The 18,578-nt window shown below is 33.7% G+C and overlaps 1 long non-coding RNA gene across 2 annotated transcripts; it reads right to left on the reverse strand.

Moving 5' to 3' along the window:
- Positions 1 to 777: 777 nt before the first annotated feature.
- On the reverse strand, positions 778 to 3,235 carry LOC107861400. Of its 2 annotated transcripts, none has more exons than XR_001671804.2 (3): positions 1,812 to 3,235; positions 1,428 to 1,642; positions 778 to 1,127 (listed from the first exon to the last, which is right to left on the reverse strand). It is a non-coding gene; the product is annotated as an uncharacterized LOC107861400 (long non-coding RNA). The 2 variants fall into 2 exon arrangements; XR_001671803.2 differs by having other exon boundaries at positions 1,428 to 1,593; positions 1,812 to 3,125.
- Positions 3,236 to 18,578: the final 15,343 nt, after the last annotated feature.

Consider the following 18,578-nt stretch of genomic DNA (forward strand, 5'->3'; position numbering starts at 1 on the left):
ATATACTTCTAAACAATGACCATTTAAATGTAAAACAGTAGTCCCAACTTAGCTAAACAGTTGGACAAAAAAGTGCTCGTTTCTCATATGAGAAGACAGTGTACAAGTCAGGACATAGACTTTTTCTACAGTATACGAAGTAAATTTAAACCGTATGCAACACGAGGGATAACCAAAGAAATTTGCAACCAATTCAATATTTTGATGCGTATGAACCACACAACCAATAACCAATTCATTGTTCTGCCTTTATAAAATGTGTCCTGTGAAGTTGTCAACATGAAACAGTTCTTTCAACCTCTCATCCGATGTTGTTTTCCTCTTATCAGATGGATCCTTCAAGATAAAGAAAGAAGACTTGGTGAGTTAGGAAGTCCAAAAATTGAAACTGATGCTGCAACAGGTACGACACGACCAAACATGGCAAAGAACCCTTGCGCACATCACAGAGTCCACTCTATAACGCGTCTTATAACTAATAGGCATTAATAGATGTCAATGTCATTCAGTTTTACAGAGAGCTTATATCCAGGAATGTGCTCGTCTTCAGCTCATTGTTTGACCTATCTGGAAGTGACGCACTTCAATATTTACTGAAATAAACCTAGTCGATGGTACTGTCTTATAATAAAAGATGGACAGAGGTCTTCTTGCAGGAAAGTACTGTCTTTGGTTGTGGACTTGTAGTAATAACTGGGAAGGTAGCAGGAACTAAAGATTAATTTCCCTATTCGGTTAGAAAGGACGACAAAAGTAACCAAAATTGGACAGAAATCATAAAGCAAAGTTTTTTTTTTTTTTTTTTTGGCTTTCCCCTACATTCTTACCAAGTAAATTACATGAGAAGACAAACACCATCCTAGGGGATGTAAATAAGAAATACACTTCATCCTTGAGCACACTTAAAAATATAACTTCTCAAAAGTCTTCATCATAATTTTGAATTATAGGACAACTTTTCTTCGAAATTTTCCTTGGATGGACTGATTGCTCCCCAGTTAAGAGCCTTCAGACATTTGTATATTGGCCTCGAGCAAATCGAAGCCACACTCTGTAGTGTAGAAGTCCCATGTGTAGCAATGTATAGCTAGTGAAAACCTTAAAACAACCTCTGAAAAGTTACCGGCCTGAACAAAGAAGGATTCAAGAATTAATCCATTGCCCAACGGAATGGAATATGGTTCTGACTAGAAAGATCAAAATGTAGTGAGAATGCCATAGCTAACAAGCAATCTTTAATTTCATAAGCTAGAAGCATAAGATTATCTATTAAGATGCGTCATATCGTTCTTTAGGCTAGTTTTCGAATATAGAATTCAGATACTAAATATGTGTGTGTAAAATACATGCACATACATATAGAGAGAGAATAAATGGGATTGCTCCAAATGAGATATAACAGAACCAATTGCAAAAATTATGACTACCTGCAAGTTATTTTAATTTGCTTAATGTACTCTGTAATTCTCTAAATAATGTCGGACTGTGACAATTGAGTCTCTTCTGTACCAAGAAACTTCCAAAGATCATCAGAAAGCTGGAAGGGAGCAAGAATTCATGAATTGTGCCCTTTTTCCTTTCTCTTTGGAACGTCTGAATCCATAATGTGAAAAGGCAGATTTAAGAAATGGAGTTACTCTCCCTGTTGACAAATAAAATCTGATCTGACAAGAACTTCTAGAAATATAGGAGCAAATTAAACACATAACAATCCGCCTTAGCAATTTGAAAATGTGAATAATGCACCGTGGACCACAATGACCAAACACTATCATGGATATATCTAAGAGATTAAGCAATTAAGTTCTTACCATTTTGGCGAGGCAATAAGCAGAAGCAAATAGCTGCAACAGACATAACATTGTCCTTGTAAACTTTCTGAAATTGTGAATAGAGGCTGCATATTGTGACGAATCCATCACCACTTTTTTACAACTTTCATCTTTCTTGCCAGAACTAATAGTGTAAAAATATTTCCGGCCAACCAGGATAGCCTAGTCTAAGATATTTTGTTAATATGAGAACACGACTCGTACAGCATCTGTTATATACTATGTGATATCTATGAACGAGAATATGAATACCCTCATGCCTCGTTGCAGGAGGAAAAGAAATAAGCAGTGTTACCTCCTTAATGTGCAACTATATTACCTGCAATTAAGATTATCAAGCCTTGTCCATCGCTGACAAGACAAGAGAAACACGTCGCTCAACCATCACAATAATATTATGATGCCTCAGCCCCCTACTACGTTCCATAAAATGAATTCTGTCAGATAGAAGAGAGGCCATCCCCTCAGAAAATTAGCAGATGATCAACCATAATAAAGTATCAGGACAAGAAAAGGAGATTTTTAGCCATATCGACTGCCCAATGGATTTTTTTGATTGTCACCATATTCAACAAAGACTCTAATAGCTTTTCCTTTTTTCTCTTTTTTGGGTTTTGTCAACTACTCTTATGGTGTAGCTTGTAACTATGTGAGTTCACTATCTTTGAAATGTTAAGCATAGAAGTTTTAATACGTGCACATTTGTGGCTGCAGTTGTGTCTTACTAAGGAGATTTTCATGAAAAGCAGCTATAAGGAGAGCAAGCAATGCTCACTGCCTCTCTCTCAGCAACTACTATCCTAGAATACAACTACAATATTCATCATCTTTTGTACATTTTTCTTGAGAAATTATCATTTATATAAAAGGGCAGCCCGGTGCACTAAAGCTACCGCTATGCGCTGTGTCCAGAGAAGGGCCCCACCACAAGGGTGTATCGTACGCAACCTTACGTATTTCTGCCAGAAGCCGTTTCCAAGATTTGAACCTGTGACCTCCTGATCACATGGCAGCAACTTTACCAGTTACTTCAAGCCTCCTCTTCATGATCATTTATATACCAGTCCAAAAGTCACTTACTATACTAAGCGTTTTTAGATGCCAACTTTTCAGTACCGAGCCATAGTTTTTTGTTTTATATTTTGGTAACTAAGAAATCTGAATTTTTTTTACGGTTTCTCACAACTGACATTAGTTATTTAATGCATTTCTTTGTCTCACGCACACAAAAAAAAAAAAAAAGAACCCAAGTTTTATGTGTCCACAAACTTTGGATTCATTTTTTTGTGAGACAAAAAGAAGCATCACCCAACTGATTTGTGAGGCACCAAATGAATTTTTTTGAGAAATCTGTTATTTTCAACATCAAAACTTGGTGGACTATGGGCATGTCCCTATACCTTTTCCCCAACACCAGGGAGTTGGCTAAAAGGCCACTTCCAAAACTTTTTTTGATATTTAGACAATAAGTTTTTTTAATTGAAAAAATAGAATCTTTAATGGGACCTTAACTTACAAAATATATACTTTAGCTCCTTTCCCAATTCAACCTCAATTTTTTTAAAACTATACTTTAGTCCATGTCCAAAAATATAAATATTAGATAATTAATTTAAAAAATAAAATATCCCAAAGCTTCTCAACTAATCCACTACCAACCACCCAATTTTGGCGCCATTTCCTCCATTTTCCGACCATTTTTCATCGAATTTTCTGGCATCCATCAGAAAGTGACATTATCTCCATTGTTTTAAGCCATTTTTGCTTATTTTTATCTCCAATTTTTCTTTCATTTTCATACAAAAAGCTTGAAAATCAGTCATACATTTCGAATCGTTTCTTGGCTCAATAGCAACATTCTAACACTCCTTAGGTTGTTTGTAAGCTAAAATTCGTCGGATTATTTTGGTGGTCGTCGGAAAAGGGTCGATCGTGCACTGTACGGCCAGCAGCTAAGAAGAAGACGACTTCAATATATTAAGTCTAGGCGCATAAACCACTATTCAAGTCTATAAAATACTATTATCGAGGTATATAATGTCTATTATAGATTACGTGGTTGTTGGTGGTATATTTTCTGGTGAATAGGAGGAGACTCCTAAATGTTGGGTTTGGAAAACCATGTCTAAAGAGACAGTGTTCATTGACCTTCGTCGCAATGGTTCATACGCTGACATGGTTAAAAGCGTAATGAAGAGCGATGAATTAAGTTGTGATCAAAGCGAGGTGGTAATTAGTTACTTGATGAATGGGAGGGGTAAAATCCAACCAACTTTCATAAGAAATGATAGACACGTGGAACTATACATGTTTTGCGTTGATTTTGATAACTCCAAACCTATATGGCGGGTTAAAGTTATTGGAAGGTCCTGGGAAGAAGCTTCCACATCAGCCCCACCCCCACCCCCTACAGTGGATGATACGTCAATGGAATACAATTGTATGGGTGGTGATGAATGGGATAATAGTGAAGATTATGAAGAAGAGGAGTGTGGAGGAGGTAAGGACGGACAGCTCAAACCATAAAGAAGCTACTCTTTCTCGGACGGTACCAATCTTTTTGTAAGACAAACATTCAAGGATAAGAAAACGTTGAATTTTTTGTTGAAGCAGGCGTCGGTGAAAATGTCGTTCAATTACACAACGGTGAAGAGTTGTAAGAAATACTTGAGGGTGAGGTGCGTAGATCCTACTTGCCGGTGGATGGTGCACGCATGTGCTATCGGAGAATCGAGTTGATTTTATATCCACAAGTATGTGAAAGAGCATACTGGTGGAGTTGATCATGTCACGGGAAAGCACAAGAATGTCACTGTAGAGGTCATTGCCTCACTTATTTTGAATTTTTTCATTGACAACAAAGGTCTAAGCTCGAAAGAGATCGAGAGGATCGTATTTAGGGAGCTACATTGTAGGCTGAGCTATTGAAAGTATTGGATGTCAGGCATCATTACAAAGAACATAGTTCGAGGTACGCCCGAGCATGGATATACAGTGCTTCCCGTATTTTCATATGTTTTCAACGACCTCAATTCCGGGTCTATTAATTCTCTCATGGTCGATGAGGAATCGGGTAGGTTTATTTACTACTTTATGACGTTTGGGGCCTCCATCCGTGGATATGCACACATGAGAAAGGTCGTTGCCGTTGATGGCACGCATTTATCCGGCAAGTACGAGAGCATGCTGTTGTGCTGTGTCTCTCAAGATACACAGAATCATATCTATTCCTTAGCTTATTGTGTGGTGGATAAGGAGAACGATGTGTCGTGGGGCTTCTTCTTCGAGAAGTTTAAGGCCTTTGTCGTCGACGAACCAGAGTTGTGCGTTATCTGACAGACACGTAAGCATAGCCAATGGCCTCACCAGGCATTATATGCTTGCGCATCATGGTGTTTGTATGAGGCATCTCGGTGAAAATCTCCGAACAAATCATCATTATTCCGATTCTCTCTATTTGTACTACTATGCTGCCAAGGCGTATATATTGAAAGAATTTAATGACTACTTCAACGCCCTTAAAGAAAGATGCCCCAATGCAGCAGCTCGCCTCAAGCATGAATTTGGATTTGAAAAGTGGAGCTAGACTCACTTTCCAGGTAATTGATTCGACGTCATGACCTCAAACATCATCGAGTCGCTCAACTTAATGTTGCGCGACGAAAGAGAGTATCCAGTGGCAGCGATTTTCAATTCAATTGCACATAGGTTTGGAGAAATATTTAGGAAGAGGTATGCGGAGGTGGACAATTCAAAGACAACATTCGTTCCTGTAGCCGAGATGATCTTGAGGGAAAACATGACCGAGGACGACAAATTATATGTGAACAATATAAATGGAAGCACCGACGAATTCACCATGCTTGGTTATGGTCGTTCTGCCAAAGTTAATCTTTCAAGACGGTCATGTTCTTGCAGAAAGTGTGACTTGGTGAAATTGCCAGGAACTCATGCAATGGCAGCGTTGCGTTTGAAGAACAGGGACAAATAAAGCATTAGCATTTACAAATACTCTTCGCAAATATATTCAAAAGAATCATACCTCTTTGCATACTTGGAACCTATTTGTGTAGCACCACTAGAGTCGGAGTGGAGTGTGGCGCGAGAGTATCTAGAAATGCAAGTTCTTCTACCCGATTTTGATCCCAAACTCGGAAGGAGGAGGGTGAAACACGTTAAAGGTGTGTTGGAGCCTTCAAGGTACAAGAAAGAATCAAGTGCTCCAAGTGGAAAGGCCGGGACATAAGAGAACAACATGCAGCCTTAACGTAGGATAATATGGTTAACATTGTATTTTATGTTTTTGGTTTGTTCAAATGCACTGGACAGTACGTAATGTGTATTCTGTTTTGAAAACTACTGAACTGCAATTAAAATTAACTTTTTTAGTTGTGCATTATCGATTCCAGTTCATATATTATATACTAAGTACTAAATAGATTATAGACTGAAATAATCGACCAGCCTCATAATATATAATATATCAGTGTTTGATCTACAAAGTAAATATTCAATACGTAGTATATAATAAACCTACCTGGTTGTCTATTGAACAACCCTTTTCTTCATACAATGTTGAATTCAAAATAATTATGACACATTGGAAAAAATGTCATTTTGAAAACAGTCATCCCAAGTTATGAAATCGACTATACATATTACACATCGGCTGGACTCAAAATATATAATGGATCGATGCATGGTCGATGGGGTATAGTTTAAACTGCATAGTATATCATCAACCAGTCGTTTAGTCTATTAAAGAAAACTTTTTCCTCATACACTGAACTTTTCAATGTAATTATTACACTGCGGAAATAATACGATTTGAAATGCCTCGGTTGTCACAACCGCCACGACTTTTCATTTACAATTTCCACACGCCTTCTCCTTTTTCATCAATATGTGTACAACTTCTATTGGTCGATTGTCTCATACTCTAGCCTATTTAAAGAGGCCCTTGTCGATTTTAAACCAAATTTCTGAAGAAAACACTAAGGAGAGAAGAAGATGGGTAGGAGGAGATACACATTACGGCCAATGTACAGAATGACAACCATCGACAACATAGAGTTGCTTAGGCTTCGGAGTGACCTGGATTTCCTTTTCTAGGGTCTTGCCGTCGATCAACGGCGGCTGGACAGAGAGCTCCGAAGGATGGCTCATTTTCTTTGGGCCATAGCTGAGAGGCTTAACCTGGACCTCCGTGAACTCATCACCCCCTCTTCATCCCCCTAGTGTAGTCTAGTCTAGTTTAGTTTGTTTTTTAGTTCATTGCTGAATGAAGCTTTCATGGTAGGATTATGTAAATGAAAACTTCATTTTTTGTTTTTTTGTTTGAATTTTTTTTTTCAAAAATTGTAAATATAGATGCAATGAACTTTATCCATCTATAAATAAGTTTATGTTTTCATGATATTCTATTTATCTATAATGATTTTATGTCTTTCAGACTTTGTTGATTTTTCAGTAGTACATGTTTAAAGATATGCAAACACTGTTTAAACTTGAAGTACAATATGAATATATAATCGACTACGCTAAATACGAATTATATACGCTCAATACGAATATATACTAGGTTACGTATGAATTGTATACTGATATCAGTGTTGATGATCCTGTATATTGACATATTATCCATTTAGTCTAAGGTCGATTATAGACCTATCATACAATCTATGATCAACTTACTGAATATATTGACAGCTTAAAATAATGACAAAAAAAAGAGAAATAAAATAAAATAAAATTAGAGTATGTCAATTAACACCATTAGAACATTGTAAAGCAATTTAGATACATCAATTGTGAGTCTCAATCACTTTTGAATGTGATTAAGTGTTATCTAAGACACAAAGTAGTCGTAGATCATTGAGAGGGCACAAAAAAGGAGAGTAAATAAAATAAAAATAAAATAAATATTAATCATCCAAGCACTAAAGAATGACTACTTATCATAACAAGAGATTAGACTTGTGTGATGATCATAAGGAAGAGTGGTGGTTGTCACTTGTGAGTGTTCAATGAACAAGTAGTGTATGAGAATAAGGAGTCTTTCTCAACAGAGACGTTTGTTCTAGGTAATTGGTTGTTACTATCATTGCCCTCCCTTATACTCATTTGATCGAGTGTCCAATTGTTTTGTAATCTCATATTATGGTATTTAATCACTTTACATTGCATGAATGATGTTTATTTATTTTATTTTATTTTATTTCTCCTTTTTTTTAATCTCACCTTCTTTGAAAATAGACTCAATTGATCGATACATCACTAATAATATAGTCTGGTATAGATAAAGTTAATTATCTATAATATACTCAAGATATTATCATAGGTTTATTTTCAAAGAAGGTGAGATTTAAAGGGGAGAAATAAAATAAAATAAAATAAAATAAAATAAATAAACATCATTCACGCAATGTAAAGTGACAAAATATCATAATATGAGATTACAACACAATTGGACACTCGATCAAATGAGTATCGGGGAGGACAATGGTAGTAACAACCAATTACCTAGAACAAGCGTCTCTGTTGAGAAGGACTCCTTGTTCTCATACACTACTTGTCTATTGAACACTCACAAGTGACAACCACCACTCTTCCTTATGGTCATCACACAAGTCTAATCTCTTGTAATGATAAGTAGTATTTCTTTAGTGCTTGGATGATTAATATTTATTTTATTTTATTTTATTTTATTTTATTTTCTCTTCTTTTTCTGTGTCTTCTCAATGATCTACGACTACTTCGTGTCTTAGATAACACTTGATCACGTTCAAAAATAATTGGGACTCACAATTGATGTATCTAAATTGTTTTACAATGTTTTAAAGGTGTTAATTGACATACTCTAATTTTATTTTATTTTATTTCTTCTTTTTTTTACCATTATTTTAAGCTGTCAATATATTCAGTAAGTTGATCATAGACTGTATGATAGGTCTATAATCGACCTTAGTCTAAATCGATAATAAGTCAATATACAGGATCATCAACACTGATATCTGTATATAATTCATACATGACACAGTCGATTATAGAAGACATAAATATTCTTTAGAGACCCTCTGAAGTAAATGTTAATCCATTTAAGTTCTCTTCAATGGTACAATTCCAACGGTCAGAATTTTTCAACGGTCAGATTTAGGTAGCCCTACTATATTAATTAAAGGGACCCTTTTAAACTCCCATATGTTCATTTATTCATCACTTTCTAGTTTTTCTTCAACAATAATAATGTCGCAGTCATCTCAAATGTCCAAATATTCTTATATTATCGTTGTGGTAATTTCGCGGTGTTGAAAATATCACGAACCGATAAATTCGGGTAAAAAATTCTACAATTGTACAGTTGAAAAGATTTGTTTCTGTTTAAGTAAGAATTTATTTCTGTTCATCACATTATCCGATTTAATAATTTATCCTTATTTTTTTAGGATCATGATGGATGCTCTTATTTCAAGTGGCTTTCCTCCGATTTCGAGGTGTCAAAATTTTAAGGCGTTGCAAAATTTGAAATGTTAGAAAGACTTAGATATTCCGAAGAAAATAAGGATTTTCTTATGACATTAAATAGAGAATCGAAACACAAGATTGATCACTTAAATGAATTGTTGAAAGACATCGAAATTGAGAGAGATCAACTTAAGCATAGGTTGGCTATGACTGAAGAAAAAGAAAAGAGTATGAAAATTATGATGTATGATTTACTATTAGTTTTAGCTTTTTAGAAAGGTGTAGTGGGGGTGTAGTGGGATTGAATGTATTCTGACTCTTTTATTAATCGACTATTTTTTATTTATATTATATACGGTTTAAATTTTTCATTCATCGACTACACAACTCTTTACTATATATACTTTACCTTTTAGTCAGAGTCTATAATCAACAATGACATTCATGTAAAAGAAATGATACGTTGATTGTATAAAATTTATAATGTTTATCATAAACTATAAAAGCAGTTTAAAAAACAAAATTTTTCAGTTGTACACATCCCAAGCTGAAAGTTAAAAGTTAAGATTGTCTAGTCTAATAAAAATAATCATCAACCGCAAATAAAAATTAAACATTGTCTAAACATTCAACATTTTCGTCTTTCACTTGCATCTTGTCGATGTCCTGAGTAACTTCATTAAGAAATTCATCTAATTTTAAAAATTCATTCTCATTTTCTTTCTCCGCAATACCTTCTTTTTCGGGTGCATTATTTTTCTTTCTTCTTTATGTTCTTCTCCCTCTTACTTCTCCTGCATTCTTCTCTTCTGCTTTCTCTCCATCTCCTTCATTATTTTCTTCTACACAAACACTTTTCTCATTTTTATCTTCTATATCTTGCCTGCCTCCATCCTGATCCTCCTTCCCGACACCAGCTGATCCATCAGCTCTGTTTTTTTCTTCATCAACAGCTTCTTAATTTTTTTCTTCTTTCTGTTCATCGCCTTCATCGAGATTTTTCTTCTTTATACAGATTCAACCTCAGAGATCATCACTTCATCAGTATTGATCGAGTTTCAAAGCTCCTGCCTCAAGGAGAGCTTCATTAATATCGCGATGTCGCGGACAACCCTCGCCGCTGAATGCTGACTTTGCATCTGCACACCTGTATTTTCAAGTATTTCATATTTATAATAAAATAAGATATCGGTTAATGAAGAACGGTATAGATTCTATTATAAGTAAAAGGGGTTATATAAAATTTGCAACTTCTATAATATATAGAGCAGATATTACCTTCATGTTCATCTCTCTTCTTTTGCTTCTCCTTTTCTGCTCTCCTCAGCCTCTCCTCTTTTACAAAATCAACGATGTCCTTGATCGACTCCTCCAACCTAAACACGCGCTCTTTCAGATTTTCAATCATCGGTGTCTTTTTTTATGCTCTTGACTTACTCGTCCCCGCACCCCGAGTGATATGCCTTGAAATAATATTTCCACCCAAATCCCGATCATCATCCCCATCATCACCATTCTTCGATGAGGTGATGACAGTCACACCCTTCCGGATGGGCCTTCAAGCCATCGATGAATGTGTCCTTCGATTCATCCGTGAATGCTTTGAACTTTTTCATGTAGTGCTGCTTCATTTCACGGATTGTGGGGATAAGGTACGGGTGCACTCTCTACAGATAAATAGGTAAATGTGATTGATTAACAACACAATATTGATAAGAGTATTCTTCGAAAAAATGGTTTCATACCTTTGTGCTCCATTCGTTAAAATATGGATCACCTTTAATTAATTTATCGCCTTTTAAGGTGTGCCATCTGAGCAATCGGGGAATGGACAGCAGTTCATCAGTTGATTTATCATTTCCCCTGCCGAGCACGGGTAAGGTTTCGTATATCCAAATCTGTGATCAAAAGAAAAAATAAAAACATAACCGAGAGTGAGTAGAGTATAGACACCATAAATGAATTACAGTATATAATAAACTACTTCAATGGATTATAATCTAATACCATAAATGCCCAGGAAAATTCGTAGAGCGCGTACAATGAAATTTCCTTTGTCACAAATATCTTCTTCTGCCTGCTGAAGTCTATCCGCTTCTTTAGATAGTCTAGAGTCAAGGCAAATGAATCCTTACCCCAAGGGTATCTCTCAAAGAAGCTCAAGTTATCCACCATCTTGATGGTGTCTATGTCCATGAGTTTTTACAAGTTGCGTGCAAGCAATTTGCAGTGCACGAACCAAACCAAGCAACATTTGAACTTGTCCTCCTTATCCAGCCTCCCACCTCTAATAAGCTTCAACAATCTCTTCACATTTACACTCCTCTTTTTCTCAATCTTTTTGAAAAAATTTTCACTCATCTCTATCGCTTTGACATATTTTGAATCACGGGGATAACACCACGTTTAAACCCATGATTAGCGCAAACTCTTTCAGGTCAAAACATGCAGGTCTGTCATTGATGCAGAACTACATTTCATCCAGCTTGTTGTCCTGTTCAACTCGGCGAATAAGTGTATAGTGGACAAGCTGTCCGTTAAACTTCATATGTTCTGACAAGTCCCATAAACCACCAAAACAGGAATTCTTAAACCTAGACTTAAGACGTTGATCAACCACAACTTGTTTGAATTCATAAAACATTTTCAAACAGGACCTAACGGATATCTTAGCTGGAAATAATCCGACATCATCCAGGACTATGGCGAGGTCGTACCTCTCATCCGAAATAAACCTTGTACAGTGGGACAAGATTAATGCTTCCTCGTCTATCCTAGTCTCAATTTTTATTTCCTCCGGCTCATCTCAAACCGAAGTTTCAACAGCTTCCTCATTGCAATTTCTATTCTCCGATTCATCGATTACTTGTTTTTTTCTTTTCTCAGACCTATCAATTTCTACAGCGTTGCGTTTGTTACCTCTAGCCATTTGTTATGATCTACGGACAAAAAATAACATTTCTCAACTATAACAGTAAACACAATACCTAATCGACCTAGTAGTTTATTAACATGACAACAGTTGCAACACCAAAAAAGCCTATTTGCAGAAGAAGTTTCTTCCAAAACAACTCCATCTCCCACAAGAACATGCATCTAAATCACCATTATATTGAACAAAAACAGGAAGGAACCCAGATTTTTAGCACGAAAATTTAGAAAAAATGACAAAAATCTCAATGCAATCGTCGAGGAAAATTAAAATTCAACAAAAGTAATGCACAATCAAACCAAATACCAACTTAAAAACACAAATTTTAAGTAAAATCAAGCCCTATTTTTTCAAAAAAAAATTAACTTTTTGGGTCAAAATATTAAATACGAGTATGATTCAAACCAAGGAATCCCCAACATGAACATGCTTCTACAACATCATTACATTGGAAAAAAGTTTGAACAAAAATCACATATCTTGCCACATTCCGATGAAATTAGTGAAGAAATTTCAACATGCAATTGCCAAGGATAATCGATATACACCAATTATCCATCAACAATCAAGTAAATACCAACTAAAAACAACCAATTTCAGTAAAATCAAGCTCCGTTTTCAGAAAAAATTCTAATTATTTTTAACTCCAACGAGTTCAACCACCACAAACAAATTCGAAAAAAAAAATCCATCAATATGAAACACAAATTAACCGGAAGATGAATATAACTTACTTGAAGTTGAAGATCGAAGTTGGAGATGATTTGCACAAGCTCAAAATTGAAAAATGGTGGAAAGAGGAGATGAAGCAGGAGAGAGTAACGAGAGAAGATGAGTGAGAATTTTTTTTTTTTGTCTTTAATGGAAGAATGGGGTTAAAAATATATAAATAAGGGGTTCTAAAAGATTTAATAAATACATAAGAGGTGCCAAAAGGTTTTTTTATTTTACACTTAAATTCATACCTCACAAAGCCCTAAAAAATTCGGTCAAACCAAAAAAAGTATTTATTTTTCAAAATAAGTTTTGAAAGTGGACTTTGAACTAAATCTTCTCTAAACACCAGCTATGTACCATACACTTTTTTTCTTTAAAAAAAATTACATATAAGTAAAATGTATCTTACTATTCAACAACTTCAATAATAAAGAATCATAGTTTAGACTTCATTAAACAATTAATTAAACTACGCCTCAATTCCAAACTAGTTGGTAGAAAGATTTCCAATTAAAGGCAGAACAATAGAACAACGATATAAAAGTTTAGTCAAATGGGAAATCTCTAAACTATGGCATCCAAATACACACATCATTAGATATTCATTAAGGCGATCTTACTTTTTGGGTTACCAGCTATCTATAAATTATAAAATTAACACAAAAATAGTAGATGAAGCTAGTGAAAAAATACACAACTTTAAAGCTTATAAACTCTTTGGTATAGAAGATCTCTAGCAGACATATGTAAGACAGAATTCTAGGTGACCTAACCTTTCTGTTATAAAATAACGACTCAACATTTATCTTCCTACTTTTCAATTGTTCAAATCAGATTGGGAAAATGAAAATCAATCAAAATAGATCTTTCTATCTTGAGGTAGGGAGAGGGGAAATGGGGCGGGAATTACAATGTGTGGAGTCGAACTCTTATTAACAAAGTGGAGATTAGATATTCAGCTAATTAAACTACTAAGATTGCAAAAGGATATGAGTTGTACAACACCTATTGAGTCATGACTTTAAATGCTATTACGTTGTTGATAAATTTATTACACTTTTTAACAAACATACATGAATTCTATCTTGAAAACTAAGTACGAGTGTAGAGATGTGATTTCATTTCGTGATTTAAAATTATGAGATGAAATCAGCGTTTGAACATGCATTTTAACTTTGATTTTATATTATGAGATAAAATCTCAAATTCTCCAAAAAGTTTTATTTGGGATTTCATATTATGATTTGAGATTTTTTTTTTTTAAATACAGAAATTCATCCACAAGTTTATATTTTATAAAAAAAAATAAAAATAACATAATTTATATCTACCAATCATTTATCTTCTATGTAAATAAAATTTTAAATTTATGTTATTACTATTTAAAGCATGTATATCCAATATAATCATTATTCTCACCAACATTAACATTTATTAGTGCTTCAAATCAATTCCTACTTTACTACTTATTATTTACCAAATTCATTATTTTTTAACAAATTCATTCACTAACCAAGTTTATTACTACAACTTCACTCAAACCAACGTTTAATAAAAAAATATTTTTTCTTAGTTAAATACAAGTTTAGCGTGTGGGGAGATTGTCTTTACAATGTTGGAAGATTATATTAAAGAGTAACACACTATAACTCATTCAATTTTACTTTTTTATTGAACTAATTTATTTTTTTGACAATAAACTGTGAAATATTACCATACCAACCAAATCCAATACACCTAAGGAGCACACAAGCAACCTAGCCACCTATAAGCAGGGGCCAAGGCTCTCATGCCTCAAGTCAACGAAGCTACACATCTGAAAATAGTTACTGCGTACATTCTAAATGTTATATCAGTTGTCTACAACTATTGACTTTCTTTGTACATTTCCGTTGCTCAATTCTTTCCTTAATCTCCCTTTGAATCTGGCCTATCACCACAGCCCTCGATACGAACAAATTCTGAAACTGCTTTCGATTTCTAGCTTTCCACGTGTGATATATACTTGCACCCCAAATTGCTGTGGCTACTTCTTTGTGGAACTGCTTCCACCTTCTACTTTTGTACCATCTCAACGATTGCTTGAATGTAAAGTTCAACAATGGAAGACCTGACCATCCTTGTAGAGCTTGTTTCACCTCTTTAACCCAATCACATTCCGCAGACAAGCGTTGTTGTGACTCCAGTTGGTCAGCATCACATAAACCACATTTGTCATCTTCAATTGGCAAGTTAAGTCTCAGTAATCTAGCCTTAGAAAGTAGTCTCTCCTAGTAGGCTAGATTAATAAATATTGTATTTTTTTCATAATAGCTTTGTGATAGTATTTTTATTATAAAATTTTACTTGTTTTATAAGATTACATAAAGAATCGAGCATTTTGATAGCTTTCACAATTTATGAGAGTTTAATGTTTATGAAAAAACATATAACATAAAAAATTTAAATTGCATATTGAAATAAAACTTCAACTTCATCTTATGATTTAATACTATAATTTCCTATCATAATTTTATTTTACACTACCAAACGGCCCTAGAGATTTTCACTTTCATAGGTCAAGTGGATAATTCACGGTGCTGAGGAGGTAATACTTTCTCCGTCCCATTTTACTCTTTTCAAATTTTTTAATTTGATTTTTCATTTTACTTGTTATTTTTCAATAATTAAGACAAGACAATTTTTTTTGTAATCTTTAATATTAATTATTTTTTTCTTTTTCAAATTAAAATATAACCATCATTTAATAGGGGTGCTATGATAAAGTAGTCATATTATTAATTATTTTTTTAATCAATATGTAATGTGAAATGAGTAAAATAAAATGAAGGAAATATTGATAAAAAGAACTCTAATATACCAGCAATTTTCCTCTCTTCTCATGGAACGACGTCAACAAAATAAAAAATTGGTTTCTCATTCGATAAACAATTCCCACTGGAGACTTCTCTCTCGAGAGAATTTTAGAAACTCAATGTGTTTTGATATCTGTTTTGAGATTCAAATGATCTAAATTTTTTTGTTAACATTTTTGAATATTAAAAAAAGTTTTTTTTTTTATATTTATCTTTAATATTATATATTCATTCTCCAAATTATTTTCTAACATTTAATAATAGAGTACTAATTATCAATTTATAGAATTAATTATTAGAGTTTTTGCCTTAATTTTCTTATCAAAATTAAATTTTATTTTTTTTGGAAGGAAAATAAAAGTAGTATTATAATTACTTGAGAAAATGGTCAAAAGTCCCCCTAACCTTTATCTCAATTTATCCCAAATTTCAACTACACAATTATATTTTGCGGGGGTCCTATGACCTCCCTGAACTATTTAAAAATAGAATTATTACCCCCAAACGTTGACATGGCAAGAGAGTGTGTTTCACGCTCTTTAAAGAGAGTGAGAACGAATTTTTTTTATTAATATTTTTTTGTTTCTTTATTTATTTTCTCTATTCATTTTTAATTATTATTTTTATTTATTCATGTTCTTTCTTCTTCTTCTTTCTCACAAACAATGGCATCTAAGAACTCAAACAATCGCATCCAAGAACTTATCAATGGCATCCAAAAACTTTTGATGTGGGTCTGTTCGTATTATCATCCTAAATATTTTGATGTTGACTTTGCCTTATTACACTCACCGAAACCTCGTCGCCAGAATATGCAGCTTCGCCGGAGCTTTAATTTTCACTCAACTGATCAGAATTTTTGCGAGTAGGGGCGCTAAGAACTCCTCTTCGAAACCCCATAGCTGCATTGTGACCAATTTGTACCACAATAATTCGATTTTGCATTTTTATTTTTTGAGTTTTGTCGCGATTTTGGCTAAATCGCCGATTTGGGGATTCTGATTTTGATTACTACAACAACAACAACAATAACAAACCCAGTGTATTCCCACCTAGTGGGGTTTGGGGGAGTAAGATGTACGCAGTCCATACCTCTACCTCTGATGAAGTAGAAAGGTTGTTTCCGATAGACCCCCGGCTCAAGGCACGAGATACCACACAAATACATAGTAAAGCACAGAAGCAGATTACATATCATAAATACGGCACTCATAAGTAATATAAAACAGAGGAAAGCAGAGGAAAGCACACAGATTCGTAATAAAATAATTTTGCATTTATAGTTGGAACTTGATCATTCAAAACAATTTCATCACTTGAAATCATTTGAAAAACACCCGAATTAACAAGAGCAATAAAATCATGAACCCAACACTTTTTTTGAAGAAGGATAAAAAATTCAAACCAAAATTAACATGTGTATATATGATTCCTTTGTTTCCAATTTTAAATTAGAAGATGAAGAGCAACTTTCCCTTTCTTGTTCACTTTTTTTTTTTCAAATTAAGAAAATGAAAGAAGATGATGAGCCTTCCCTTTAGTGTTCCTATTCATTTTCAATTTCAAATTAAGAAGATGATAAGCCTTGAAAAAATAGGATAAAAATAATTTTTTAATATAAAAAAATAATAATATTACGTGGCGTTAGCTGATTGGCGCATGCAACTCACTCAATGTACAAATCTGGGCATGAACTTTTAGACAGATATATATTCCATTTTTAATTAATTCAGGGGGTCATAGGACCCCCGCAAAATATAAGTGTGTAGTTGGGATTTGAGGTAAAGGTTGAGGGGCCTTTTGACCATTTTCTCTAATTACTTTTATTTTTCCTAAAAGGAAAAATATAAAACTTTTTCATATTTGACAAACCTATTTCTTGGAGGAAAGATTTTGGAACTCTGTAGATAGAATGACTCTCTTTCTCATACTATAACACAATAGTATAATATTCACAACGTAGTTGTTTAAGAGTCTTTGTTCATGGGGAGATTTTCACCCAATAGTTTTATGTTTTCTTTAGTATAAGCCAAATTATATCAATAATATTATGTTTTTAGTTTATATTGCGTCATCTGAATTATCATCATCTTAATTTGCAAATTTTAAACTTCCGCATGTCGCCCTCTCGATTTCAAACCCAACATTAACGTGATATTATCAAGTCAAAATATGCTAACTACTTCCTCCGTTCTTACTTCTCACTTATTTTTATTTTTACTTATCTTCTTGACATATCAAGAAAAAATAACTTTTATTTTTCTATTTTATTCTTAACATTAATTTTTTTTTCCAAATTAATTAAAATACAATAAAATAATTATGTAAATAATTGTCTTTTTAATAAGTAAAAAGGGAAGTATTTTTTTTATATTTATGTTATTTTATTTTTAATTTTTTTTTTTGTTAAAGAAAAAGGAGTAAAAAGGAGAGTAAGTGAAAATAATGAGGGGGTTACTTCACAATAACTTCGAGCGGTAACATCAACGTGAACAGAATATGCCTTACCTCAAATTGAGGGTCACGCCAAAATACACAATATCCATTTGGTGACCATTTAAAAGTTAAAACCCTGAGGCATAGTCCCCTATTTGACAAAACTGACCAACAGAAAGGGCAACAAAATAATAAATATATATAAATAAAATATAGTATTATAAAGTAAAGAAAAAGACAAAGCCAAAAGTGGGGTAAATACAAGGAACATCTAAATCAGTTGCTATCACAACTAGCAAATAAAAGCAATTTTAAAAGGATAAGATTTTCTCAAAACGCCGT

The sequence above is a fragment of the Capsicum annuum genome, chromosome 2 (genome assembly GCF_002878395.1).
Source record: "Capsicum annuum cultivar UCD-10X-F1 chromosome 2, UCD10Xv1.1, whole genome shotgun sequence".
NCBI lineage: Eukaryota > Viridiplantae > Streptophyta > Magnoliopsida > Solanales > Solanaceae > Capsicum > Capsicum annuum.